This window comes from Macaca fascicularis, chromosome 9 (assembly GCF_037993035.2).
Source record: "Macaca fascicularis isolate 582-1 chromosome 9, T2T-MFA8v1.1".
Lineage (NCBI taxonomy): Eukaryota > Metazoa > Chordata > Mammalia > Primates > Cercopithecidae > Macaca > Macaca fascicularis.
The window spans coordinates 14838671-14866158 of NC_088383.1; the positions used below are offsets into that span (position 1 = coordinate 14838671).

At 42.4% G+C, this 27488-nt stretch overlaps 1 protein-coding gene and 1 long non-coding RNA gene across 21 annotated transcripts in view; one reads left to right on the forward strand and one right to left on the reverse strand.

Annotated features, from left to right (window-relative positions):
* Window positions 1–27488, reverse strand: part of FRMD4A (FERM domain containing 4A) — a 693055-nt gene that overhangs the window by 265635 nt on the left and 399932 nt on the right. The gene's annotated exons all lie outside the window — the stretch shown is intronic.
* Window positions 5258–6199, forward strand: LOC141407650 (uncharacterized). Its single transcript, XR_012417485.1, has 2 exons — window positions 5258–5436; window positions 6081–6199. It is a non-coding gene; the product is annotated as an uncharacterized lncRNA (long non-coding RNA).

A 27488-nucleotide genomic window follows, 5' to 3' on the forward strand; every position in this document is an offset into this window, starting at 1 on the left:
TCCGAAGGACTTTCATGATTCAATTTGATCTCTTGGAACACTGCCTGGCTGCCATGTGAACAAGCCTGGGCTAACCTGCTGGAAGATGAGAGCAGGTGGATCAAAGCTGAGGCAGCCTAGTTATCTCAGCCCAGGCCTCAGAGAGGGGAGAGAGCCCAGCTGACATCAGCAATGTCATCCACTTGACTTGCAACTGACCACAGATGCATGAGGGAGAGCAGAACTGCCCCACCTGAATTACCAACATATGCAATCATGAGCTACATAAATGCTGGTTATTTTAAGCTATTATATTTTGCAATGGTTTGTTACTTAGCAATGGTTAACTGGGACACAGGCTAACTTGGTTCTTCACCCCACAGAAAGCAGATCTGTTAATTTCTTCATTTACTTCTCTTTTGCTAAATGTATGCTGATGAAAATTGTTGAATATGTTTTAATTTGCAAAGGATTTGATGGGAAAATAACTGATAAAGTTTTTTTTTTCCCACAAATATGTGAGTGTTTTATTGAGCACAATATCAACTGGAACCAATAAACAATTATGTACACAGCTGGCACCCAGCAATGACACACAGCTGCATCAGAACGTCTTGCCCCGTCCTGTGCATGTACCAGAAACCACGGCATCATTCACCAACACCATCCTGTTAAACCTCTGGGAGTTTCATGAAAAAAAAATCTAATGGTTTGAAAACTTGTCTTTTAAGGGAAATTATTAAGAAAATGAAAACTGCCTCTGAAATTTGACTTAAAAATCATATTCTGGGCATGTCCTTTTCCCTCTCAGCCAGGGAAAGTGCCATGTGGAGTTTTCAAATTCATAGATGAATTACTAGTTTTCTTCAAGGAGAACAAAGGTAAACAAACAAAAATCCTGACTACAGCTTTGAAAAATCCAAATAACATTAATCATGAAGAGTGGCTCACAAATTTTTTTTTAAAGCTGAATTTCCACAGTTAACCAGGGCAAAGGAAAGATAGGAATGTTTTTTCCTGCACATGGTAAGATCATTTCCAAAAAAGTAAAGCTCTGCAAATGAATGCAAATGTTGATGGTGAGCAATTAATCTTTTGTAACCCCAAGTTCAGTTCATGTTATGAAATTTATAGTGTTGGGGTATAAATATAGAAAAACAGCCTCCATTATCTCACTTCACTAAAATGGTTTTAGATTCCCAAGAATTTAAAAGAGATTGACTAGCAAGTCAGAGTTCATTCAGTTCACCACCTGCAAGAAAATGCATTTTTTTACATTTTCACCTGCAGAAGCCTAAAGGTGGGCCACAGTTTTGTTGCATCTCAAGGAATCTCTTTTTATTTTGGAGACAGAGTCTTGCTCTGTTGCCCAGGCTGGAATGCATGGCACAATCTCAGCTCACTGCAACCTCTGCCTCCTGGGTTCAAGCGATTCTCACGCCTCAGCCTCCTGAGTAGCTGGGACTACAGGTGTGAGCCACCTCACTAATTTTTTGTATTTTAGTAGAGACTGGGTTTCACTATGTTACCCAGGGTGGCCTCGAACTCCTGAGCTCAGGTAATCCGTCTGCCTCGGCCTCCCAAACTGCTAGGATTACAGGTATGAGTCACTGTGCCTGGCCTCAAGGAATCTCTTTAGTGATTCTGCTGGACAAGCATATAAACCAAAGAGAGAATCCTTTTACTCTGTGCCCACATATTTATGCAGTCTAGGTCCTCAAAATACTGAAGCGCCAAAACAGAGAAGAGAAAGTTTCTAGAAACTGAATCTGATAGCTCCAGCTTTCTTCCCTTTTCTTTAATGCTACCCAGTTTCCCAAAATGAATATGCACAATCCAAATGCTTCTCATTTTTGTCTTTCCTTTATTTTTCCTAACAGTAAATATTTTAACTTTGACAATGAACCCTTTATATTATAGAAAAGAATGCAAAGTTTACAAGGAATGTAAGATAAACAATGAGACTAAAAAGCAGCTTCCTACAGTAGCAGCACTGGGGACAACGGCAGGGATCTGGGCCCTTGTGCGCGGCCTGTGGGACTGTGACATGGTGCAGCTACTTTGGAAAACAGCCTGGCAGTTCCTCAAAATGTTAAACACAGAGGGACCATGTGGCCCATGCCTGGGTGTATAACCAAGAGAAATGAAAACATATATCCACAGAAACTTACATATGAAAGTTCATAGTAACATTACACATAATAGGCAAAAGGAGGAAGAAACTAAATGTCCATCTGCTGATGAACAGATGAGCAAAATGTGATGTATCCATATAATAGAATATTATTCCGCTGGGCGTGGTAGCTCACACCTGTAATCCCAGCGCCTTGGGAGGCCAAGACCGGTAGATCACCTGAGGTTGGGAGTTCGAGACCAGCCTGACCAACATGGTGAAACCCCGTCTCTACTAAAAATACAAAATTAGCTGGGTGTGGTGGTGTGTGCCTGTAATCCCAGCTACTCCGGAGGTTGAGGCAGGAGAACTGCTTGAACCCAGGAGGTGAAGTTTGTAGTGAGTTGAAGTCACACTATTGCACTGCAGCCTGGGTAACAAGAGCAAAACTCCGTTTCAAAAAAAAAAAAAAAAAGAATATTATTCAGAAAAGGCATGAAGTACTGATACATGCCACAACATGGATGAACTTTGAACACATTATGCTAACTGAAACAAATCACTTAGACCACATATTGTCTGAGTTTACTGACACAAAATGTGCAGAATAGACAAATCTACACATAGAAAAAGTAAATCAGTATTTTCATAGGGACAAAGGGATGGAGTTAATGTGTGTGGGGATGATAGCTTATGAGTACAGGATTTCTTTCTGGGGTGGCGAAAATGTAGTAAAACTGGGGCAATGGTTGCATGACTTGTGAATATACTGCAAATCACTGAATTGCATACTTTAATGGATGAATTGTATGGTATGTGAATTAGATCTCAACAATAACAATCAACGTAAGCATCCTGCTTTCATTAGGCCACCATCCTCAGGCTCCAGGCCACATCTTTTGATCTTCTCTGCCATTGGTGCTAAAGGGATTGGAGACATTCAAATAAGGGTCCAGCCACATCTCCTGAGGCACATGATCCCCCTTCATTCATATGACAAGTATCTACTGAGGTCCTGTGACATACCAGGACCTCAGTAGATGAGATATCCTTAATAACTGTATCCTTAGTACTAGTAGATGGGGTATCCTTAGTAAATGCGGTATCCTTAGTAACTATATCCTTAGTACTAGTAGACGGGTAGATGAGACATCCTTAGTAAATGAGGTATCCTTAAGTAACTGTATCCTTAGTACTAGTCCTAGTCCTTAGTACTAGTCCTAGTACTAAGGATACAGTGAGTGAAAAAAATAGACTCCCAAAGTCCCTGTCCCGCTGAAGTTGGCATTCTAGTGGGGGAGTTTGACAATGAACAAATAATAAATAAGTACATAGAATATTAGGTGGATACGAGCTGTAGCTCAGGACGGAGGAAGGGGAGAGGCAGAGGCCTCTAAGAGACAACCATAGTGACTGGGGGAGGAGCTGGGAGGTGAGCTTGGCTGGCAGGTGAGGCTTGACCGCCTGTGGACCAACACGCCTCCGCCTCCCTGGAAGGGAAGCAGCTGAGGTCAAAGCCCTGGGCAGTCACTCAGCTGTGGTCTCTGCTCAAGAAGAGGAAGGCGCAGGCAGACGACTTCTGTTGTCTAAAGCCAGGGGTGCATGTTGGCCTAATTTCCTTTTTGGGAGCATTACTGGGCAGAGTAAGCTGTGGTTTCAGCGAAACATTTTACAAAGTTTCTCATGATCTACTCAAGGTCAAGATGAAAATGTATACCCTTATCATAGGCAGACTTATAATGGGTAAAATAACCATATACAAAGAATGTCAATTTCTGAAATAATATATCAAGTTATGAATAACGTGTCCAATATGCTGCTGATGAGAACTAGCAGTAATACTACAACCAACACTATGATAAATTAATATTATTGATGAACAAGGTCAATAATCAGTGGCATTCAATATTATTAACAATAACAACAGCTGTAATCTAATAAGAGCTTCATCGATCTCTGTGACCCACGGCCTTTTATTTTTATGTACTGATAACTACTTTTATTATCCCTTGGTTGAATTTATAAAATCCAATTTTTAAAATGACAAAAACTTAGCTTAAAAGCAAGATTCAAACAGGTCAAAGTGAGACTGATGGATTTAACAATGTGGAATGAAGATTTAAACAAACCAACTACTTACATGTAGGAGGAGAAAAGCAGTTAGTATTAACAAAACAAAACGCGTACAACCTGAATGTTATTGACAGCAACCTGAATAGGAGGCTGAAGTGTGCTGTGGTGGACCCCAAAGCTCTTGCAATATTAGTATATGAAACAAACCACGAGACTGGGCAACAGAGCAAGACCCCGTCTCTACAAAAAATAAAAAAAAATTGGCTGTGCATGGCAGCCTGTGCCTGTAATCACAGCTATTCACGAAGCTGAGGCAGGAGGACTGCATGAGCCCATGAGTTGGAGGCTGCAGTGAGCTGGGAATGCACCACTGCACTCCAGCCTGGGTGACAGAGCGGGACCTGGCCTCAAAAACAAAAATAACAACAGCAACGACAGCAAACCACACACCACAGTGTTCTCACTGGGAGTTAATAGGACTGACATATTAACAACATTATATGGAGTACTATGTTCTGTTTCATGGCTACATTTTAAGACAGATGTTTGCAAATTTCATTAGTTCAGGTGAGAGCATTTAGGATGAGGAAGTGTTCAGGTCCGACTTCAATGACTGAAGGGAACGGTGATGTCTAGTCCCCAAAAGAACAGCTCTAGCAGTGGGAAGGCAGAGGCCAGTGACCTGGAGCATGGTTTTCTGTGAGATTATATGTGTTAAGTGCTGGTGCATGGAAGGAGGACCGCTAGGTGGAAAGGGTCAGGAAGGGGGGATTAAAAGCCGGCAAATTTTGCAGTGACTGCACAAAGGGCTTTGTGCCACTCAGAGCTACCACCCAAGGAGGTGGCTTTCTGGAAGCCGTGGGTGGGTGTCCTGTCCCTGGAGTGTTCCTACAGCGGCACGGCACCACCTGTGCTCCTGCTGCAGAGGGAATCCCTGCTGCCTGTGGGCGGTTGGCCTCCTGACCTCCAAGGTCCCTCTGGCTCTCAGAGTCAGGGACCAGGCACGGCGAACAAAGAGCTCCAGTTGGGGGGTTGGCTCAGGCACTGTGGTTTCCCAACACTAGTAATTTGTATTCAGAGAACAAACACAACATTGTCTGAATTCACCACTGCTGAAGGCACAGACTTGGAGAAGTAGCGATGATCTGCAATGGCACTGACGGCAGGTCAACTGGAACTGCAAAATCTCTCAAGATGGAAGCCAGCATTTCCTCTACGAGCCCTGCTATACACCCTGTGGCTGCCTGACTGTGGCTCTGGCTGTGAAGTCTGTAAGTTTCTTCCCCTGTTCCCCACCAGAGGTGGGTCTCAGGGAGCCCCTCTCAGCTTCATCATCTGCCGAGTCACCACTGCAGATTGCCGACTTTGGCTTTGCCTCCCATCCTCTTCCTTGAGTCTATGGCTGGTCCTCACACTCCGAGGCTCCTGGATCTCACTTTTCCTTTGCCTCCACATCTACGCTTGAGGCCCAGCCCTGCCCATTCCCCTTCTGGATTTTGGGGATCCCAGCTCAGGTCAAGGCCTTTATTGCCCTTCAGGGAAGGTCCAACTAGTGTGTAGTAACAGTGCCATTTATTGACTAATATATGCCAGATGTTGAACAGTCTCTATTTCACCTGGTTCCATGATGACATTTCAGAGCAGGTGTTATGCCCATTTTACAGAAGAGGAACCTGAGGCTCCAAGGCTCAGTAACTTGCCTGCGGCTCCCCAGTATGTGGTAGAGCTAGAATTCAAATCTCTCTTTGTAGATTCAATGTACAATGTAGAATTCAAATCTCTCTGTAGATTCAAATCTACGTTTTTCTCTAGTGTCTCATGTGATCATGCTGACGTCAGCACCTTACTAAAACCATGCCATATTTTCAGTAATTATGTATTGATTATTTCTTTTGTATTTGTTTTTTGTTTTTAGGAGAAGAAGGAAAACATTCTACTCATTTCCCCCCCCCCCAAAAAAAGAAAGAAACAGAAGAAAAAAATAATCTCACACGGCTTTGAAATAAACAGTGACTGAGCACATTTAAAACGAAAGCTTTGTGTGAGAGAAATCTGCTTTGAGGTTTTATACGTGGATTGTTCTAAGTAGGAAAAGAATTGTCTCTGTGTGCTCAATGAAGTTTTGGCTCTCGAAACAGAGTGTTAAAAACTTTCAGTACACCAGGGATGACGTACTTCCTGATAAAGACTCTCATCACCAAGAAGTGGCTTTAGTGTGATGAATACCGAGTCAGGTGCCAAATTATGCGGCTCCCTAGCTAGGGTGTGATTCGGATTGACAAACACAGGAGGGATAAGCATGTGGATATTAACATTGTTGGGAGAGTCTTTAATTCTACTCAATTCTTCTATGTGGTTCTATCTTAATACCCATCACAGATTTTTTTTTTTTTTTTTTTTTTTTTTGAGATGGAGTCTTGCTTTGTCGCCCAGTCTGGAGTGTAATGGTGCAATCTTGGCTCACTGCAACTGCAGCCTCCACCTCCTGGGTTCAAGCGATTCTCCTGCCTCAGCCTCCTGAGTAGCTGGGATTACAGTCGTGCACCACCATGCCCGATTAATTTTTATATTTTCAGTAGAGATGGGATTTCACCACGTTGGCCAGGCTGGTCTTGAACTCCTAGCCTCAAGCAATCCACCTGCCTTGGCCTCCCAAAGTGCTGGGATTACAGGCGTGAGCCACCGTGCCCGGCCCACAGATTTTATTTAATAATATACACACACTGTACTTTCATTCTCTCTAGGGGGTAAACAAACAAATCAAGGACTGTAAATATCAAACTCCAGAAAAGAGTAACCAAGCAGGACACAAACCCAGCAGCTCACCCTTTCTCATTCCCCAGTTGGCAGGGCTGGCACCGAAGGTCCCTCTCTTTGCAACACTCGGCAAAGGCGACAGGAAATCTGAGCCACAGGCGGGCACTGGCACTCATGAGGTGCACAGCCTTGGATGAACCCTTTAACCAGTTTCTGCTCCTCAGTTTTGTTGCTGATAGCATGGGGAGTATTAGGATCTCAAAGAGCTGCAGGAAAGTTCAGAGGAGGTGGTGCAGACAAGCGCACTGCCAACTGTAAAGCACTCTGCAAAAGGTGATCAGTATTACCCTAGTCAACAGGCATTTCCCAATGGGGAAAATTCAGCTGACCTGATGTTGAAAAGGAGATACTCCACCTAAAACTGCCTCCAACGCTTTCTCTTCCCCAGCCCTGATTTATTCTTCTCCTTTTTTATTACTGCCTATACTGTATGTTTATTTATTTGTCCATTGTCTGTTTCCCTGTATTAGAATGTGGGTTTCTTGCAGGCCTGGCTTTGTCTGTTTAGTTCTCTGTTGTAGCCCCAGAGCCTTGAACGGTGCCTGGAACATACTACGCTCAATACATCTTTGTTGGATTAATGAATGCTAAATGACGTCTCTAGACTAAATGACCCGCATCTTAGCCCCCAGCTCTGATATTGTGAACAAGCAGTAAAAAGTCATGTAGAATTTTAGAAACTTGAACTTTCAAATCAGGATGTTAGAGTGGTTCATTTATCTATTTATTCATTCCCTTAACTAATTTTCAGTCAAGTACTATGTGCAAAGCTCTGGACTCCGCTACATGTCTGTTATGAATATCAGTCAATACAATTTTTTTTTTTTTTTTTTGTCTCACTCTGTTGCCCAGGCTGGAGTGCAGTGGTATGATCTCAGCTCACTGCAACCTCTGCCTCCTGGATTCAAGTGATTCTCCTGCCTCAGCCTCCTGAGTAGCTGGAATTACAGGTGTGCACCACCACACCTGGCTAATTTTTGTATTTTTAGTAGAGATGGGGTTTTGCCACGTTGGTCAGGCTGGTCTGACCTCAGTGATCTGCCTTTCTCAGCCTGTTAAAGTGTTGGGATTACAGGCATGAGCCATCATGCCCGGCCAGTCAATACTATTAAAAAACAAAGCAAAATGGTTTTTTGTAAAAAAAAAAAAAAATTGCAGATACGTATTTAAATGACAAATGCCCCCCTAATTTCCTATTCATGCCTCAATCATTCTATCTGATGTCGTCACAGCTGATGTACAGGCATCTGTGCTCTGGTGGCTTCTTTCTAGAATTAGGAAGCTCATCTTAATTTCCAAAGTGACATCTAGTTGGATGCCTAGGGGAAGGTATTGTATGGTCCAATTTCTTCCACACTTGTTTCTAAACTCATTGTAAATGCTGGAGATGTGGGCTTCAGAGAGGGCATGAACGAGTACAGTGGATGTGCAGGAAAAAAAAAAACAAAAGTCCCTTAGCAGAAAAGGTGAAAAAGAAAACTCCTGCTCAAGCGCGATGAGTTTTAAACAAGCCAGTTGTCTGTGACTTTGTTTATACTGCAGTTGGGTATTGTTTTACTTAGGAAGCTGTTCAGTTATCGCGGTACTAATGAGTTAATAAGTAAGTAGACGCCTATGTTTTCCAATTACATGCCCCACTTTATTTCTGGGTAGTAACAGCGTGAACAATTTGGCAGGGCGGGTCCAAGAGAGAAAGAAAGCTTAGAAAAATCTTCAAATCTTCAGAAACATCACTGGACTTAGAGTGTAGAAAATAAAATGTATTTTATTTTATATATATGTACATATATAAATTAAAATGAACTTAATGTATATAAAATTAAATTATTTTTATTAATTTATATAGGATTAATTTTATATAAATTAAAATGCAGCAATTAAGTGGAAGAATCCCTATGTCAACATTCTAAGTAATTCAAAAAATTGGATTGAGGCCAGGCACGGTGGCTCAAACCTGTAATCCTAGCACTTTGGGAGGCCGAGGCGGGCAGAGCACTTGAGGTTAGGAGTTTGAGACCAGCCTGACCAACATGGTGAAACCCTGTCCTTACTAAAAGTACAAAAATTAGCCAGGCATGTGCCTGTAATCCCAGCTACTTGGGAGGCTGAGGCAGGAGGATTGCTTGAACCTAGGAGAGAGAGGTTGCAGTGAGCAGAGACTGCACCATTGTACTCCAGCCTGGGTGACAGAGTGAGACCCTGTCTCAATAAAAAAAAAAAAAAAAATTGCCTGTGCACCTGACCCAGCATACATAACACAGTAGGGATCATCAAAGAAGCCAATGAGAACTTCAGAAACTATCCCCAACCACAGCCTACATCTTTCCTGTCTCTTAGAAGGGGAGCAAGATTTTTAAAGTACTACAGGGTCTACGGCAATTGAGAAAAGCCATCAGGTGTAAAGCAATCACAGAGCCACTCCAAATCTTTATGAAACCAGTTAGATGGAACAAAAGGGTCCAGCAATCAACATTCCTCTGGCATGTAGGCACTTTTTTGGCAGAAGCATACCTTTGGAGGTACTGACTCAATGCCATCCTCCCCATCTCAGTGTTTTTGTTTCCTCAGTGTTTTGTTTCCTCAGTGTTTTTGTTTCCTTCTGCCTGTTCTCAAAAGCTATGATGAGGTTCTTGAACTGAATGCCTTTAAGGTGTCCTCTACATTCTGCCTGTCTTCACCCAATCCTCCCTGTGTATTTTGAGAGTGTATTAAATGCTTTCATCTAGAATGCAGACTTTTAAGGTGATCATAGGAATTCTTTCTAGGTAGTAAGAACCTACATTACCATACAACCTTTGGTCGCATACAAATTTGGGCATTGTGTTTTTGCAACCAAAATCCACAGCGTTTGAATTCCACTACAAACTTATAAGTGATTAGTGGAAAACCACTTATGTCTAAAGGGTATTTCTCTGTAATTACTGGGGTGTCAGAAATTTAACACTGTGTTCTCCCATGGGAGCATTCTTTTAAGACATGTGTCTTGCACTTGGCTTATAAAATCATTCACTATTATTCCAAAATTTTGCACACACGTCATGTTTGTTTGGGCTTGAAAGTCAATTTTTGTATTCAAATCTTTGCTTTTATTATTGTTTTTTAAATCCTTCCACTTAGCACGTGAGCGGTTATACACAGGTGCTTCAATAGTAGGGTGGTAACTAACATTGAATCAATTCTCAGTGTGCACCGGGCACTGCACCACACATGTTACCTATCTTAATTCACTTAATCCTATGACATTCCCATTTTACAGATGTCTTAGTCTGTTCAGGCTGTATAGCAAAATACCGTAGACTGGGTGCTATTATGAACAATAGCAATTTATTTTTCACAGTTCTGGAAGCTCAAGATCAGGGCACCAGCACCGTTGGGTTTTGGTGAGGGCTCCTCTTTCCCCTTGCAGACGGCTGCCTTCTGGTTGTGTGCTCACATGGTAGAAAGGACAAGGGACCTCTCTGGGGCTTCTTATTTTTCTCTCCCTCCCTTCCTTCCTTCCTTCCTTCCTTCCTTCCTTCCTTCCTTCCTTCCTTCCTTCCTTCCTTCCTTCCTATTTTTAAATTTTATTTATTTATTCATTTATTTTTTGAGACAGAGTCTCACTCTGTCACCCAGGCTGGAGTGGAGTGTGCAATCATGGCTCACTGAAGACTCGACCTCCTGGGCTCAAGTGATCTTCCCACTTCAGCCTCCTAAGTAGCTGGGACCACAGGCATGTGCCACCATGTTTGGCTAATTTTTGTATTTTTGTAGAGATCAGGTCTCAGAATATTGCCCAGGCTGATCTCAAACTCCTGGGCTAAAGTGATCCTCCTGCCTTGGCCTCCCAAAGTGTTGGAATTATAGGCGTGAGCCACCATGTCTGGCCTGGTGCCTCTTTTATAAGGGTACTAATACCATTCATGAGGGCTCAGAACATCCTCATAACCTACTGGCCTGTCCAAGGCTCCACCTTCTAATATCAGGACCTTGGGGGCTAGGTTTCAACAGATGAATTTTGGGGAACACAAACATTCAGGCCATAGCAGCAGATAAGGAATGGAGTCTTGGAATTAGTGAGAGACAGAACTGAAATTCAAACCCAGACAGTGTGGTTTCAGTGCTCTTACATTATAAGAAGCTCATACATGGCTTGTTGTGGCAAATTTTCTCTCCTTGTATATTAAGAATTTAGAAATGTTATATGGTGACTGCTAGGGACTAAATTATATTTCCCTCCCCCAAATTTGTATGTTGAAGTCCTAACCTCCAGTGTGATGGTTTTTGGAGATGAGGCCTTTGGTAGGTGATTAGGTGTAGGTAAGGTCTAAGGGTGGAGCCCACATGTTGGGACTAGTGCCCTTAGAAGAGGAAGAAGAGAGATCAGAGCTTTCTCTCTCTGCCACTTGAGGACACAGCAAGAAGGTGGCCGTCTGCAAGCCAGGAAGAGAGCCCTCACCAGGAATGGAATCTGCTGGCATCTTGATCTTGGACTTCCAGCCTGCAGCACAGTGAGAAATAAATGTCTGTTTGTTAAGCCACTCAGTCTATGGTATTTGTTATTACAGCCCCAGCTCATGATGACAGTGACAATTCATCTGTCTATCCCTTACATTGGTGATAATCAGTGAAGAATTTAAAAAAAAAAAAAAAAAAAGAAGAAGGTACTACGCAAATAAAGACAGGCAATGGTCTTTAAGATCAATGTCAGTACATGTATTATAGCAAGTATTAATTGATCTTATAGAGCTAGAAAATATATGTGGTCTAACCCTTTTATTTTATAGAAGAAAGTAAAACACAGAGAGGTTAAATGACTTGTTTAAGGTCATGTAGAAGTACATACAAGTAGTAGTCAGGTGGTTTATTTTATTAGATTAGAGGTGATTATTTTCTAGCTACAAGGTAAGTGGAATCTGCTCTAAAAATAAAAAGCTCTCATCCTACTCAAGCCTCTACTTAAACTAGAGGGCAAAATTCCTGCTTTATTATTCTAATGACAAGGTCATACTGCTTCTGACTAGAAAACGCCAAAACAGGAGACAAAACTAGCATCGTATAGTGCCAGTTAAAAATTATTTAGAAACCCACAAGTTCTGTGCTTTGTAAATTTTTTTCTCTCTCTCTAGGACATAGTAGAACTGAATCATTACAACGAGGCATGTGACAGAAATGTTGACTCTTTCTGCCATGTCTGTCTATTTATGACTTCTTCAGACTACAGGAATTGTCAGCAATAAATAGACTGTATTCAAACAGCAGGATTGATTTGCCATTCAGTATTATAACCAACTGAGAGTAGTTCACTCTTTGGTTAAATTATGCTTGTAAGAAGTGAGAAAACGGGAAGAGAAAAAAATGCACTCAGTCCATAATGATAACCTTGGGTAACCGTGTATTTTCCTGAAGGAAGTAATAAGGAACACACACATTGGACACACAACAAACAGCATGGTGGGAAACCCTAGAGTGGATGGTCTGTATTGAGTGAGGTTTTCCAGGGCAATTTTACTCAAAAATCTCTGTCTCTTTGTTCGAATTTTAGAAGCATCCATATATGTTTCCTTGAAGATGATGTTTAAGGCCATCCCTTTCATCTAAGGAGAATCTACAGTGTACATGTAAATAAACAGCTTTCTTCTTCAGGTGTCAACAAAACCCATGACCAAGTTATGATGTCAAGGAACCAAAGCACCCAGCCTCCATACAAGTGTTTCTGAGTGTGACATTTTCTATTTCCAAACTACTAGTACCACAACTTTAGACTTAGGCTCTGTGGGCCTAAGGAAACAATGCTTCTGCTCACACATGTGTGCACATACATACTCACACATAAGCCAGGTATGCCAGCACAGCATCATGTATACCATATGATGCATTTATTCTAATCGGCGAATGGCCCAAACCCATGTTGACCATAAGATTTCATTACTTTTTTAAAAAAATGGCTATATCACACTTAATGCCTCACACTGAGTTCAAGGTCTGCTAAAAATCAGACTTTTTTTTTTTTTAAAACCTGGACTACTGTAAAAGTAGGCCATGTTTATCTTACACATAAGCAGTTGATGTTTAAGATATTTCATCTTATTGGTGCTAGCTAGTCCTAACAGATTGGTAGACAATTCACTGATGCAAAGAAGCGCTGTTGAATCTCTATAACCTGCACGCCCTGGGGAGGAATGGTGAGGTGAATACGCCACCACTCTGTTTTCAAGGTTGGCACAGTATTGAAGGGGAGATAGATAAAGTAAACCTGCAAGTCACAAAGCAATGTAATGATAGAGGCAGCATGTGCCACATGTCAATGCCAGACCACGTGGGAAGGACCAACCATCAGGTTGGGGTGGGCTGCAGCTGGGGGAGAGGCAGTGGAGGCTGCAATTCAGCTGGGCATCAAAAGTTAAGAGGAAGCTTTTTAAGATCTTGAAGCTGTTATTCCCCAGTTGTATATTATCTGCACATCTCATGGACATGCTGTCTTGGTTGCACAATGAGGGAATGGCTAAAAACGACTCAGGCTGTGGAATGTGGCCTCCTTTAGTCTATTGTCTATGCCGTGGCCCGAGTAATCCTTTAAAATCACAAGCCAGATCACATTATGCTCCAGCTGAAGTTCCTCCAATGACTTCCCATCTAATTAAGAGTAAAAGCCAAAGTACATGGGCCAGCCTAAGAAATCAACATTATTTGGAAATCTCCTTTCTACCCCATCTCATCTCATTCCACTTTTCTTCTCTTTCCTTTCCTTGTTTCCAGTCATCAGACAAGCCATGCTTCCAGCTCCAGCCCACCACACTATGGTTCACCTCTGCCTGGGACTCTCTTCCCCCAGGTAGCATCTCTTGCCATAAAGGACTTCTCTCAGGGAGAAGCAGTCCCCAGCCACTCAGCTGAAACCACATTCTTTTCCCTGCCATTACTCTCCATCCTCCTAGATGACTTTATTTTTCTTTATGGTGTTGCTCGTCATCTGATATAGCACAGATTTATATTTGTTTATTTCCTGTCTACCCTGAGTCCTCTTAAAACGGAACTTCCCTGAGTGTGGGCACGGGCACGTTTTATTCTTGGTGTTATCCCTGATGTTTAGAGGAGTACCTGTCATAGTGTGTTCAGCAGACATCTGTTGAAAGAATGACTTTCAGCACTTTGGGAGGCTGAAGCGGGTGGATCACGAGGTCAGGAGTTCGAGACCAGCCTGGCCAACATGGTGAAACCCCGTCTCTACTAAAAATACGAAAAATTAGCTGGGTGTGGTGGCAGGCACCTGTAATCTCAGCTACTCGGGAGGCTGAGGCAGGAGAATCGCTTGAACCCAGAAGGCTGAGGTTGCAGTGAGCCGAGACTGCACCCCTGCACTCCAGCCTGGGCAACACAGCAAGACTCCATCTCAAAAAAAAAAAAAAAAGAATGACTTAATAGAGAATGCAACTGGAGTATTTCTTCATTAATACAGGCTGCAATTGTGGTGGCACGATAGGCAAGATCTGCAGTTACTTCTTTCAAGGAAGAGATATCACAGGGATGGTGGGGTCATCCCGTGCCTGATCAGAATTTAGATTCACTGACTACACCAAAGGTGGGACTTGATCCTGACCACTGGGACAAAACAGATGGAGATATACGTTAAACAAAGAATTCCTTCTAATCACCATTTCTATTATCAATCAAAAGTATTTGTATGTTTACTTTTATGTACAAAAATTCAGCCTCCTGAATCTGATCACTTTATCTTCTGCTCTTGGTCATTCAAACCATTTCCCCAGAAAAGTTTATTTGCACAAAAGGTAGCATGCAAATGCTCTTTTAGTTTCTGTTCCTTCTTTAAAATCCATTTTCAGTGTAACAGTGTCAGGCCCAGTGAAACTTTCTATTGCAGTGAAAGGCTTTTTTGTTGTTGTTTGTTTTTTTTGAGATGGAGTCTTGCTCTGTTGCCCAGGCTGGAGTGCAGTGGCGTGATCTCAGCTCACTGCAACCTCCACCTCCCAGGTTCAAGCAATTCTCCTGCCTCAGCCTCCTGAGTAGCTGGGACTACAGGCACGTGCCACCAAGCCTGACTAATTTTTTGTAATTTTAGTAGAGACGGGGTTTCACTGAGTTAGCCAGGATGGTCTCGATCTCCTGACCTTGTGATCTGCCCACCCCGGCCCCCCAAAGTGCTGAGATTACAGGGGTGAGCCACTGCACCTGAGTCTTTTTTTTTTTTAAGTATAAAATTTCCCTTTACCTCGTGCAATTTCATGTTATCAATCAGTGCATTTAAATAATTGATTGAATTTGGTGTGTACTAAAAATTTGCTGCTCAAGGAAATCAACTTTTTAATTCTCCTATTAGGTGTCTGTTCGTGGTGTGTGGTTCAAAGAGGAAATTCTAGGCTGCAGAGATTTGAAAACCACAGAGGAGGGGAATATATTCAACCCAATTTTGACCTGTTTCTGCTTCCGGATATTGTGCATTAACTAGAAGTGATGTGAAGAAATGGAACAGAAGAGAAAATGAGGCTGTGTATTGGAAAACATTTGTCAGCCTGCTGGCTGACTGTGAACACAGATTCGTAGAAGAACCAGTGAAAATCTCATCATTGGGGTCACTTGCAGCCAGACTGGCCCAGATATTTGAAATTTCACTGTAGGGAGTGATTGTTTCTGGACCCCTTAAGGCCTGGGAAAAGGAGGAGTGATGATGATCTCATTGTCTATTCCCTTTTGTGATGGGTATTGATTAGCGCCAAGCCAATACCCAAAGCAATTCCAGTCCATAATAAAAAGCAACACAACAGCAGTCCCCATGATCAGTCAGCGATTTGGAAGCCAAAGACAAAGATAAGAAGCCTGCTAGATATTTACATCTCCTTCAAACACTAGCAGAAAGCATGACATTTCCTTGGTCCATCACCTGCTGTTGAAAGAGAGTTTTGACTGTAGTAAGAGGGGACATTTGTCTCACTCAGGGCTCACTGACCATGCTGGTCTTCGTGTCTTCTACTTAGACAGTGTCCTTATACAAGCAAATAAGAAAAATGTGCCCTACATGACAATGTACAATACACAGAATGAGGAGAGCCAAGACACCCAAAAGACCCAGATACTTTTGGAGCAGAGAAATAAATTCCACCGAGGGTCACTTCTGGAATTTCTATCTTTATTCCTACTGATTGGATTTCCCACCTTTCCAAAGAAAGTAACATGGTCAAGTTCTTCCAAGTTCTAAGAGTTCAACCCAAACCTTCATTTAAGATTTTGGTTTAGAGGCCGGGTGTGTGGTGGCTCAAGTCTGTAATCCCAGCCCTTTGGGAGGCCGAGGTGGCTGGATCACTTGAGGTCAGGACTTCAAGACCAGCCTGGCCTGCATGGTGAAACCTCATCTCTACTAAAAATACAGAAAAAATTAGCTGGGGTTGGTGGCACACACCTGTAATCCCAGCTACTGGGGAGGCGGAGGCAGGAGAATCACTTGAACCCGGGAGGCAGAGGTTGGAGCCAAGATCATGCCACTGCACTATAGCCTGAGCGACAAAACAAGACTTCATCTCAAAAAAAAAAAAAAAAAAAAATTATGTTCAGAATGAAGCCCAGTGTCATCATTCACTCCCCTAACATGTAAAACCATCTATGTAGAAAAACTGATTCTACTATAATAGAAATGTTTCTAGAACCTAGACTTCCTCTAAACTCATGGCTGCCCATGAATTTCTGCTTGAAGATTGATTTTTACAGCTTACTGAATCAAATATTGGTATCTGATTTTTCTCACAGCACTCAAGAAGTTAAGAATTTTCTATTTCAATTGGATTCAAGTGGTTTCTGCCTTTTCTCTAGATACAAGTTCTACAAGGAGCCGGGAGATAATTTTAAAATAGCCAAAAAATACCCTTTGGGTGAGGAAATGATCAGAACAAGGGTCTAGTTATTTCCATTAGGCTGTTCTCTTCTACAAGTGATGCTACCATGATAGTAAATGCCAGAACCATAAATTCTATAAATGTGTAGAGACTGTCCATACAGAAGAGAAGGCCATAATTTCATAACAACATATGGAAAGTAAACACAACTTGATCGTTAGATTTTAAAGTAGTTGGCAGTGCTGGAAATTCAAGAAACTTGAGTTTATTTCGAGCATGTAAGTTAAGATGGAGCTCATAAGAAATGTAACAGATTTTTTTTCCTTGATATTATTTTTAGAGTCCATTTTCAGAATTCAACTGAATTGTAGTTAGAATTTAAAATTATAGCTCAATGATCCATTTTTAAAAAGCGAAATTGAGCTAGGAGGAAAAGGACGGTTATACTTAACATATCTTTTTAAAAATGTTTTATTTTTATTGTTATTATTTTTTGAACAGGGTCTCACTCTACTTCCAAGGCTGGAGTGCAGTAGTGCAATCTTGGCTCCTTGCAGTCTTGACCTCCCAGGCTCAAGCAATCCTCCTACCTCAGCCTCCCAAGTAGTTGGCACTACAGGTGCGTTCCACCATGCACAGCCAACTTTTTAAATTTTTTGTAGAGAAGAAGTCATGCTATGTTGCCTAGGCTCGTCTCAAACTCCCGGACTGAAGCAACATGCCCACCTCAGTCTCCCAAAGTGCTGAAAGGCCCAGCCTTACTTAACGTATCTTTAGCTGGATTTTTTTTTTTTTTAAGTGGAAGAGAAAAACAAACTCTGAACAAACCAAGTTTGTTTTTCTCTTCTATTTAAAGAAAAAATCCTAAACTCTGAATTCTAATCAATGAAAATAAAATTATTTGCACAAGTACTTGGATTGGCATTTATATCCTGGCAAATGGTCTAAATGCACATTTTTTAAAGCCGTGGGATTAAAAAGATAAAGACCCTTACTGGGAGACCAGCAGTTGGTTTTTTATTTTAGTGGATCCGTTTCATTTCTTTTTACACTCTGTGATAAATGGAGGTCATATATTCTCCTTAATGGCCTGTTCGTGATTTGGCATCGTGCTGAGGCTGGCTGGCGGTGGCTTTGAGGATATGAGGGGGTGCCCCTGGGCAGGAGAGGAGATACTGCTGAAAGTCATGCCCCATCCCCTTTCCCTCTGCCCCAGTGCTAGGGGCTGGCTGGGACACTCAGTCAGCACAGACGGCCCAGTGGACACAAGTTATGGCGGACTTCCTCCAGCTTCCTTTTTCCTCTCCCTTTCCGCCTGTTCAGAGACGTGCAACAGAATAATGAGAAGCAGGGGGCCTCCCTGGAATAATGTCACATGGAATTCTCGATTTAATAAGGCCTCCAGTTTGTTCCAGACATGCTTGAGCATTTGGTGGCATTTCAGAAATTGATCTGAAAGTAACCGGACATGCTTGGCACCCTTTTCTTCTTGTGCCAGACCATTTTGCTATTCTCACGTTTTATTTCCTTATTATTTGTAAGCGTGTTTGGCTGCACAGCAAGCCACACATTAGTTGTGGGATGGCAGCCTGCAGCGGTTTTTTATTTTTAAATTAAGTTGCCACTTGACATATAAAATGTAAATTTTCTATAATCATACCATCACAGTGACAGTTCTGTGTTTCATAAGTTGTGCAGGCCCCAATCTCTTTCCGCATGGGATACTTAGCAGCCAGTCTGGAGGACTTGCCATGTGTTTTCCAGACTGAGTTCTTGCTGAAGACCAGCCTGAGCTGGAGGTACAGCGTGCTGCCTGGACACCCTTCGTGCCCGCTTGGCAGGTGCACAGCTGCCTGCCTATGTGTTGGGTCACCTGCTCACCTGAGTGCTGCACCTTGAAGGTTTGCCGTGGTGGAGCCTGGTGGGGGAGCAGTGTTGTCCCTTCCAGAGTGAGAAACAACTTACGAAGATAACAACCAACATCACCTCTGGAAGGAAAATCCAAAACAACTGGTTTAACGCCTGGGATTTAGGCTTATTTTGCCACCTGAAAAAACTGGGGGGCAGTGGGGAGGGAATAGCACTCCCCAAAGCTGGAGGCCTAGTTTCTATTATTGGTTCTAAGTCATTCCCGAGTATTAGGCAAAATATTTATAACTTTCAGTTCTTCCATTCTCAGCAGGCAACAGGGCAGTAGGCTGTAGTGGTAGAGAAGGGATCTGGGGTCAGACTCTGTTGTGAGTTCAAATCTTGGCTGTGCTACTTACTGGCGCCATGATGGAGGCAAATTAACTTGAACTTCCTTTGTGTCAGTTTGCTCATCTATTAAATGGGCATAAATACTCTCATAGGGTCGTTGTGAAGATTACATTAGATATTCCATGCAAATCATACAGCAAAGAGCCAGGTATGTAATAAACATGCAATAAATATTAACCAAAAGGATTATAATCATTGTTATTCAGGACAGGGAGTGAGAATTAACCATTTCTCTCCAAGAAAAAAATACATTTAATTTCCAGACAGAAGGGATACATAACAATAACCCTCTATTTCAAACTTGGTGAGAAGATGGAGATGACTTCACTCATGCAGAGAACTATGTATTTGTGGAGCCCTTCCAGCTTACGATCCCCATAGGCTCAGCCAGGTCTGCACAGGACTGAATGAGGCTCTACCTTGTTCACTCACTACGCCCTGCTTTCATCAAAGGCATTCACTGCATTTGGTGGCTTGTGTGGTTTTGGCTCAGAACTGTAACAGAGAGGTGACGAGTGACAAGAGAGGGCTCCTGCTACTCTCTGGCTTCTCTGTTAAGCGTCTGATAATGCTGGTCTCTGCTACATAAGCCGCAGGGGTTACTTGTCCCGTGTGAGCCTTCCAAGGAATCAGAAAGGAAACCTCAGCTCTGCAGACCCACTGATGGCCGCGGAGGCTCAGGGACAGTCCTAGGGATTGTTTTTGAATGAGATATGGTTTGTTCCTGTGGTGTTGAAAATGATTCTCTCTAATCTACTGTAAAACCCAGTCCTATGCAAAGAGTGTCACTGCCAGACATTCCCGAAGGGTCTGGGGGGAAACAGACAGATACAGGGTTTGCAGCTTTAGGAGAAAACGTTGTTGAGGGAAAGAATGCTTAAATAGGAATATAACAGTGCAGCATTAAGAATAAAAAGGCAAAAGAACATTTAATTGCTATAGAATCCCAGAGCAGTGGTTCTTAACCTAAATTATACTGTTATTTGGAAAGATTTATACAATTTTAGCTTATTTGTTAATTTCTTTTTAGAGTTGGTGTCTTGCTCTGTTGCCCAGTTTGGAGTGCAGTGGTGCCATCACAGCTCACTGCAGCCCCCAAATCCTGGACTCAGAAGATCCTTCTCCCTCAGCCTCCTGCGTAGCTGGGACTACAGGTGCACACCACTATACCCAGCTAATGTTTAGAAACTTTCTGTATAGACGGGATCTCTCTATGTTGCCCAGGCTGGTCTCAAACTCCTAGCCTCAAACAATCCTCTCACCTCAGCCTCCCAAAGCCCTCAGCCTAAAATGTTAACTTCAGATCCCAGGTGTGATGGAGCCATAAAGAGGGCAGGGGGAAGAGGAGATTAGAGATGATTCAACCCACCAATATGTTTCCTGGAAAGGAAGCTGATTCTAAAGAGACTCGGTGAGTTGCCCAAACCCCCAGAGCTAAGTCAAGGCCAAGGCAGAACCAGAATCCACTGGCCTCCAGCTCTAGGGCTGTTATGTATCCCCCCACTTACCCCTTCTGGACTGTATGACTCTAGTCAGCGAGAGCTGCAGTTTTAGCACTGGCCAAATCCATTTTTTTCTAGGTCTCATCCATTGCTGTGCCCCCGAGGACCCTTGTACCAACGACCACGGTTTCTGAGGAGTTCCTTTGCATCCTCCATGTCTCAGAGTGGAGATTTCACTGTGTTCATTCCCCAGGAAAGGCCTTCCTGACTCCCAGGGGTAGGTTGGCTGCTCTTGCCCTGTGCTGTAAATCCTTTGCCCTATCCCCTATCCCTGCACATCTCACATGGGGTATAACTACCTTTTCTTGAGGGAGTTAAAAAACATGCAATTAAGGCTGGGTGTGACGGCTCATGCTTGTAATCCCAGCACTTTGGGAGGCCACGGTGGGCAGATCACCTAAGGTCAGGAGTTTAAGACCAGCCTGGCCAACATGGCAAAATCCCATCTTTACTAAAAAAAAAAAAAAAAATGGCCTGGTGTGGCTGTGTGTGCCTATAATCCCAGCTGCTTGGGAGGCTGAGGCAGGAGAATCGCTTGAACCCAGGAGGTGGAGGTTGCAATGAGCCACTATCACACCACTGCACTACAGCCTGGGCAATAGAGCAAGACTCTGTCTCAAAAACTAACCAACCAACCAACCAACCAACCAACCAACCAACCAACCCCCTTCTACACAATTAAATAGAAACATTAAGATGATGAATTAATAAACGATAAGGCAAATGGCCTCTTTTATTCCCACAGAATTGTAGAGATGTATTCCCAACCCAAATTCTATCGTTCCCTGAGAAAACGTTTTTGTCCAGACTCATTGACCAAGTCTAAGTTTTGCAGAAGCAATAACCTGGTCCTCTACTTTGTCCTTGGTTCCTTTAGAATCTAGCACAGTAAGTGGCTCATAGAAGGTGCTCAACAAATGTTTGTTCAATGAAAGTTGAATGAATACCTTAATGTTAGCTAACTGACATTAACATGGGGCATGTCCTCTCTGTGTCTTCTTCAGCTAAACATCTCCATTTTTTCTGTTTCTCATAGACAGTGTCTAGAGTCTTCATCTTCTGAAAGCCCCTCCCGGACAAACTCCAGGTTTCCAGATCTGTTCAGTGGCGACTTTGCAGATGCCACACCTTGTTCCATGAGGAGAAGGTGGGGCAGTCTCACTTGCTCCTCCTAGGAGTTGGTCTTTGTGTTTCTGAGGAAGTGACTTACAATTGTGTTGCCTTCCTTAATCACTGGCCAATACTCTTGGTTCATTTTCAACTTATACCCATTCAAGGCTACCCAGTATGTTTAGAAGGGACTACTCCCTGGGACTTACAGTCTGTTTGAGTAAGTTATAACAGTAATAACACCCATAATATGATAATGAATAATATGTCTTAATATACAGGTGTGTGATTACCCCAAAAAGTAATTGATTTTATTCATTGTAATTAAAAAATAGCCCAAGCCCAATAACCCAATGTGGGTTATTGTTGAGCTGATCAACATTTTCTTCCCCCTACAACCATGCTTGACTAGCTTAAAAAATATTTCTAAAAGGCTGGGTGCAGTGGCTCACACCTGTAATCCCAGCACAATGGGAGGCTGAGGCGGGCAGATCACCTGAGGTCAGGAGTTCGAGGCCATCCTGGCCAACATGGTGAAACCCGGTCTCTACTAAATATATAAAAATTAGCCGGGCGTGGTGGCAGGTGCCTGTAATCCCAGCTGCTCGGGAGGCTGAGGCAGGAGAATTGCTTGATCTCAGGAGGCAGAGGTTGCAGTGAACTGAGATCGTGCTATTGCACTATAGCCTGTATAACAAGAACGACACTCTGTCTCAGAAAAAAAAAAAAAAAAAAAATTCTTACTAAGGCAGGAAAATAGGGTCTGGAGGCAGGGAACATAAGGCAGATGAACACTTCAGCTATGACAGGAAATGTCCCTTTCATAGGGTGTACACTGAGTAAATGACTTTGTAATTTTACTTCATCCTCTTCATGTACATAGGGCATACACCAAGTAACCAATGGAATCCTCTAGAGGGTACTTAAACCCCTGCAAATTCTGTAACGAGGCCCTTGAGCTCCTATGCTTGTGCTGCTCCCACACTGTAGAGTATAATTTCATTTTCAATAAATCCCTTCATTCCTTCCTTGCTTATTAATGCATTTTGTCCCATTCTTTGTTCAAGATGCCAAGAACCTGGACATCCTCCACCAGTAACATTACTACAGTTGAAAGAGTGAAGGCTTTCAAAATTTTGTCCATGACAGGGGTCACTCTATCCCACTGGCATAGCAAGTGTGTCAGTAGAGGAACCAGATGTGTTTTACAGTCAGATTAATCCACATTCAAGCATTTCTTTTCCAGATTTTCAATGTAAGAAGTTTTGTTGCATTTTTCTTGATATTTTGGGTAGTGGTGGCCAATGTCTGTTGCCTCTCTCCTGTGTCTCTGCCCCTAGAGTCCCCTGAGACACAGATAAAAAGGAAGCAGCTTCCCCAAGGACTTGGACAGCAGACAAGCTGGCTAGGGAGTGGGGGGCAGGTGGTGAAACGGGGGAAAAGTTCATTTCTATGAACCATCAGGGAAGCTGAACTCTGGGCAAAATCTAGAAACATCCCCAGGATAACTGTAGGGAGATACAGCATCCTTGACAGCTCTGTGACTATTATGCAGAAAATAGCAACAGCCAGAATCAACTAAGGTTGTAAAGGAACATGAAAATCATTATGAATGGAAATCTAAAAGAAGCGATCAGAAAAGCACTACAGGATTTGGCAAGCACCTGCATGTGGGGTTAATTAAATTTTCACACTCTGGAAAAAATATAGGAGCTCTATGCCTAAAACACATTGACTATGACAGCCTTAAGGGTGGCGAGGAACATGGAAGGAGTCTTGGAAAGGGCAAGAAAGTGCTTTGTTTTAGGGACATATTTTTCTTAATTCTTACCATACCTCGCTCAAATGATGACTAGAACAGGAAACAGATTCTAGTAAGGTGTAGACAATCTAGTTTCTAATTGTTCTAGCCAGGAGAACAGACAGAACTATTCTTTTTCACATGAGGACATCAGAAATTAGAGAAAAGTCTGAATCTTTCCCTCCACAAATATCTAGGGATCCACTTTATTCATTGAATTCCTGCATAGACAAGCTTAATTTTATAGCTGGAAAAACAGAAGCTGAAAGTGTCCTAGTCATTCATTTTAAAACTTTTCCTTTCACATTCATTAACCAAAAGAAAAACAGAAGCAAACTTTGCAGGGCAATCCCACTTATATCTGTGTCGACAAAGACTGAAGGTTCCTTAGGGCCTAAGCTTTTTCACTCCACAATTGCTGCAGTAAAAATGGCTGGTCCTTTTGCTCTCAATCTCTTGCAGGGAGAGCAACATTTTTACGTAAATAGCATTACGTTAGAATGCTAAATCATATTTTGATTTTGTTTCCGATAAACTAGAAATGGAACACATGATAATACCTCGTAAAAAATTCAATATCAGGTTATGAAGAGAACCATGTGTTGTAGTCCCTTTAGACTTCGAAAAAACCTACCTTCAACTGGGTAATTTATAAACATTAGAAATCTGTTGCTATCAGTTCTGGGGGCTGGGAAGTCCAAGATCAAGGTGCTGGTAGATTTGGCATCTGGTGAGGCCTCTGTCTGCTTCATAAATGGCACCTTCTTGTATTCTTAAATGGTATAAGGGCAAGGTGGCTCTATAGGGCTCTCTTTTACAAGGGCACTCATCTCATTCATGAGGGCAGAATCTCATTCATGAATTTTGGGGGGACACAAACATTCAGGCCATAAAACCATGAAAATCCAAGATTAGAGCAGCAGCCCTCATTTTAGAAGTGACAACAAATGGGCTGGGCATGGTGGTTCATGCCTGTAATCCCAGCACTTTGGTAGGCCGAGCAGGCAGATCACCTCAGGTCAGGAGTTTGAGACCAGCCTGGCCAACATGATGAAACCCTGTCTCTACTAAAAATACAAAAACTAGCCAGGTATGGTGGTACACATCTGTAATCCCAGCTACTCAGGAGGCTGAGGCAGGAGAATTGCTTGAATCCGGGAGGAGGAGGTTGCAGTGTGCCAAGATTGTGCTATTACACTCTAGCCTGTGCAACAAGAGTGAAACTCTATCTCAAAAAAAAGAAAGAAAAAAAAAAAGGTGATACCAAATGATCAAGGATTTTCCAAAAATTCCCTGGACAATCTGCACCCAATATGTTAGGTAAAAATATTGTTGTATATGGTGTGCCCTGTGTTCCAGAAAATTGATAAAGACAAGTTTGTCATCTCTGATATTTATTTTTCAGTGATGACATGAAGCAAGGCTAGAAAGCAGGGAACAGCCTTTAGGAGCCCTTTTCTAAGCACCTGCTATGTGCCAGGGCTGTGTTGTGCTCTTTCCACTTATTCTCATGTTGGAGTCTCCTATCAGCCTTGGCAGCTTAGATACTCCTATCCTCCTTCCTACCAACAAGAAACTGAGGCTCAAAAAGCTACATTAATTCCCTCAAGACATGCCTTCTGCAAGTAGAAAAAGCAAGACTCAAACCCAAGCCTGTCTAACTGTAGAATCTGTGTGCTTTCCATTGCACCAGCTTGCCCTGACCAGGATGTGTCTCTCTCCTTTGTCCCCTTTCAGTTGCCAGGGGAGATTTGTGTAAGTAAAGGGAAATGTGTTTGGCACAAGAGGCATTTCTTTAGATTCTCCTTTGTCCCAGCCACTGAATCAGATATGGACTCAGTTACACTGAACAAGATATAAGACCGTATATTGAATAAAAGAAAGGAAAGTGGATATAATTCTTACCCTTTAGGTGCTGGCACACAAGTAACCATAAAACAGATGTGTATAATCCAGGAAAGCTTCCTGGAAGAGTTAGTGAATGATCTTAGGGGAAAGTAAAGAGCTTCAGCTGGACTCCTGGTTTCATGCAGCACAGTAGTCATCATTCTAAGTCATCAAGAGGTACTGGAGTGGCAAAAACGGCTAGAGTCTGAGCACCCCGTTCTGCTACCAAACTCTTCAGACCAGTCTCCTATTCATGTTGGGTGGACTGAAAAGAATGGCTCTTTGCTATAGGCTGAATGTGCTCCTCCAAAATTCCTATGTTGGAATCCGCAACCCCAAGGTGATGGTGTTAGGTGGAGAGACTTTGGGAGGTGATTAGATCATGAGGGTGAAGCCTCATGAATGAGATTGGTATCCTCATAAGATACAGACCCCAGAAATCTCCCTCACCCCTTCCGCCATGTGAGGACACAAAGAGAAGACTGCTGTCTATGAACCAAGAAGTGAGTCCCTTTCAGACACCAAACCTACCACCACCTTGATCTTGGACTTCACAGGCCCTGGAGCGGTAGGGAATGCATTTCTGTTGTTTATGAGGCATCTAGTCTATGGGATTCTATTATAGCAGCCTGAACAGATGAAGACTCTCTTCCTTGCAAATGAAGGGGTGAACCAAGGATGCTTGGGTTGCTTTGTGTCTCAGAGATTTCAGATTCTATATTCTACGTTGATTTTTTTTCTAAACGCTTCTCATTTTGTTACACTTTCATCACTTACACGGCACACTCGTGTTAACTAAGCTTTTCCCCTTAAATAAATTGTCTTGATATTTCTTTCTTTCACTTCTGATCCACTTAATAGAAGCTGCTGAGGTCTCGGCTGCCAGGAACAAGGCAGGCATGCATTGCCCTTCTGGCAGGGCTCGCCAAAGGAGCCGTGAGTTCTCAGCAACACGGAAACACTCCCAACGGAAAATGGAGGGTTGCAAAGGTTCTCTGGGAGTGACATTTCTGCAACCTTTTGTTGGGTAACCCCTTTTCTCCCCACAAAGCATCAAATGCATGCTATCCCCAGAAGCTACATGTCTTTGGAAAGAGGAAAGAATAACACTCATTCAATAACAGCAACTCTCAGGTGGGTGGCGAAGGACCTCACCCTCTAATTACAGAGGTGCTTCCTGGGAGACCTGAAATAACCGTCCCCATGGAGAAGTACTCAGAGAAGCAGAAAGGGATGAGGTAAGTCAGCAGATGAATTAAAAAACAACTTTATGAGCAGATACCTAAGAGTTAACACTTCATGCAGTAAAAGTCAAAACTACAACCCCCGTCACCAACCCAACGCCCAGCTTTTAAATGTTCTACCTATACTTAGAGGGTTGTTCCTTTAAATATGATCACTGATAAAGAGGGGTGCCTTTTAGGTTTAGACCTGCCTCAAATTGAGTAACAAATCAGCTGTTTCACACTCAGGCTGTGTTTTGGTTAACTGCAGCAGTGATGTTCATTATCCTTTGTGAGTGAGCCCTGAGGCTCTTTGGGCATTGGTGCTCATAAATTAATATTTATGATGGAGATTAATAAAACTGAAATGAAAAAAGGGGACTTAAAATTAAAATTTAAAAAGCTCTTCAATCTCTAAATCCATTTCCAGTGAGAGGGATGGAAGAACAGTTAGTACCACGTGTGTTCTCAAGCATTTATCAGTAGACAAATCTCTTAATTGTAACCATCATATTATGAATGATCCACTAATCCTTCAATTTCATTCTTCACTGTTTCTCATTTAAGCATATTCTTGCATTTTTTTCTATGCCTAGTTCTTCAGTTAAAGAAGGAAAATAAACTTCCTGAGAAACAAATTTACTTTTCCTTTGTATTCTTATATACCCACATGTTTTTCTGTTTATCCTTCGTGTTAAATATGAAAGAAACCAACAAAAAAGTCTGAAAAAGGAATTTAAGAGAAGTCTTTGCTATTTACTTGCCCCTAAACCACCACTACAGATAATCTTCTAATTTTTAAAGACCTTCAAAGAATAGAATAGCATTGAATGCATTTCATTATTAAGCACTCTCAGTATTAGAAGTTTTTCTTGTGTCCAGAAAGCACTCTTGTTGTGT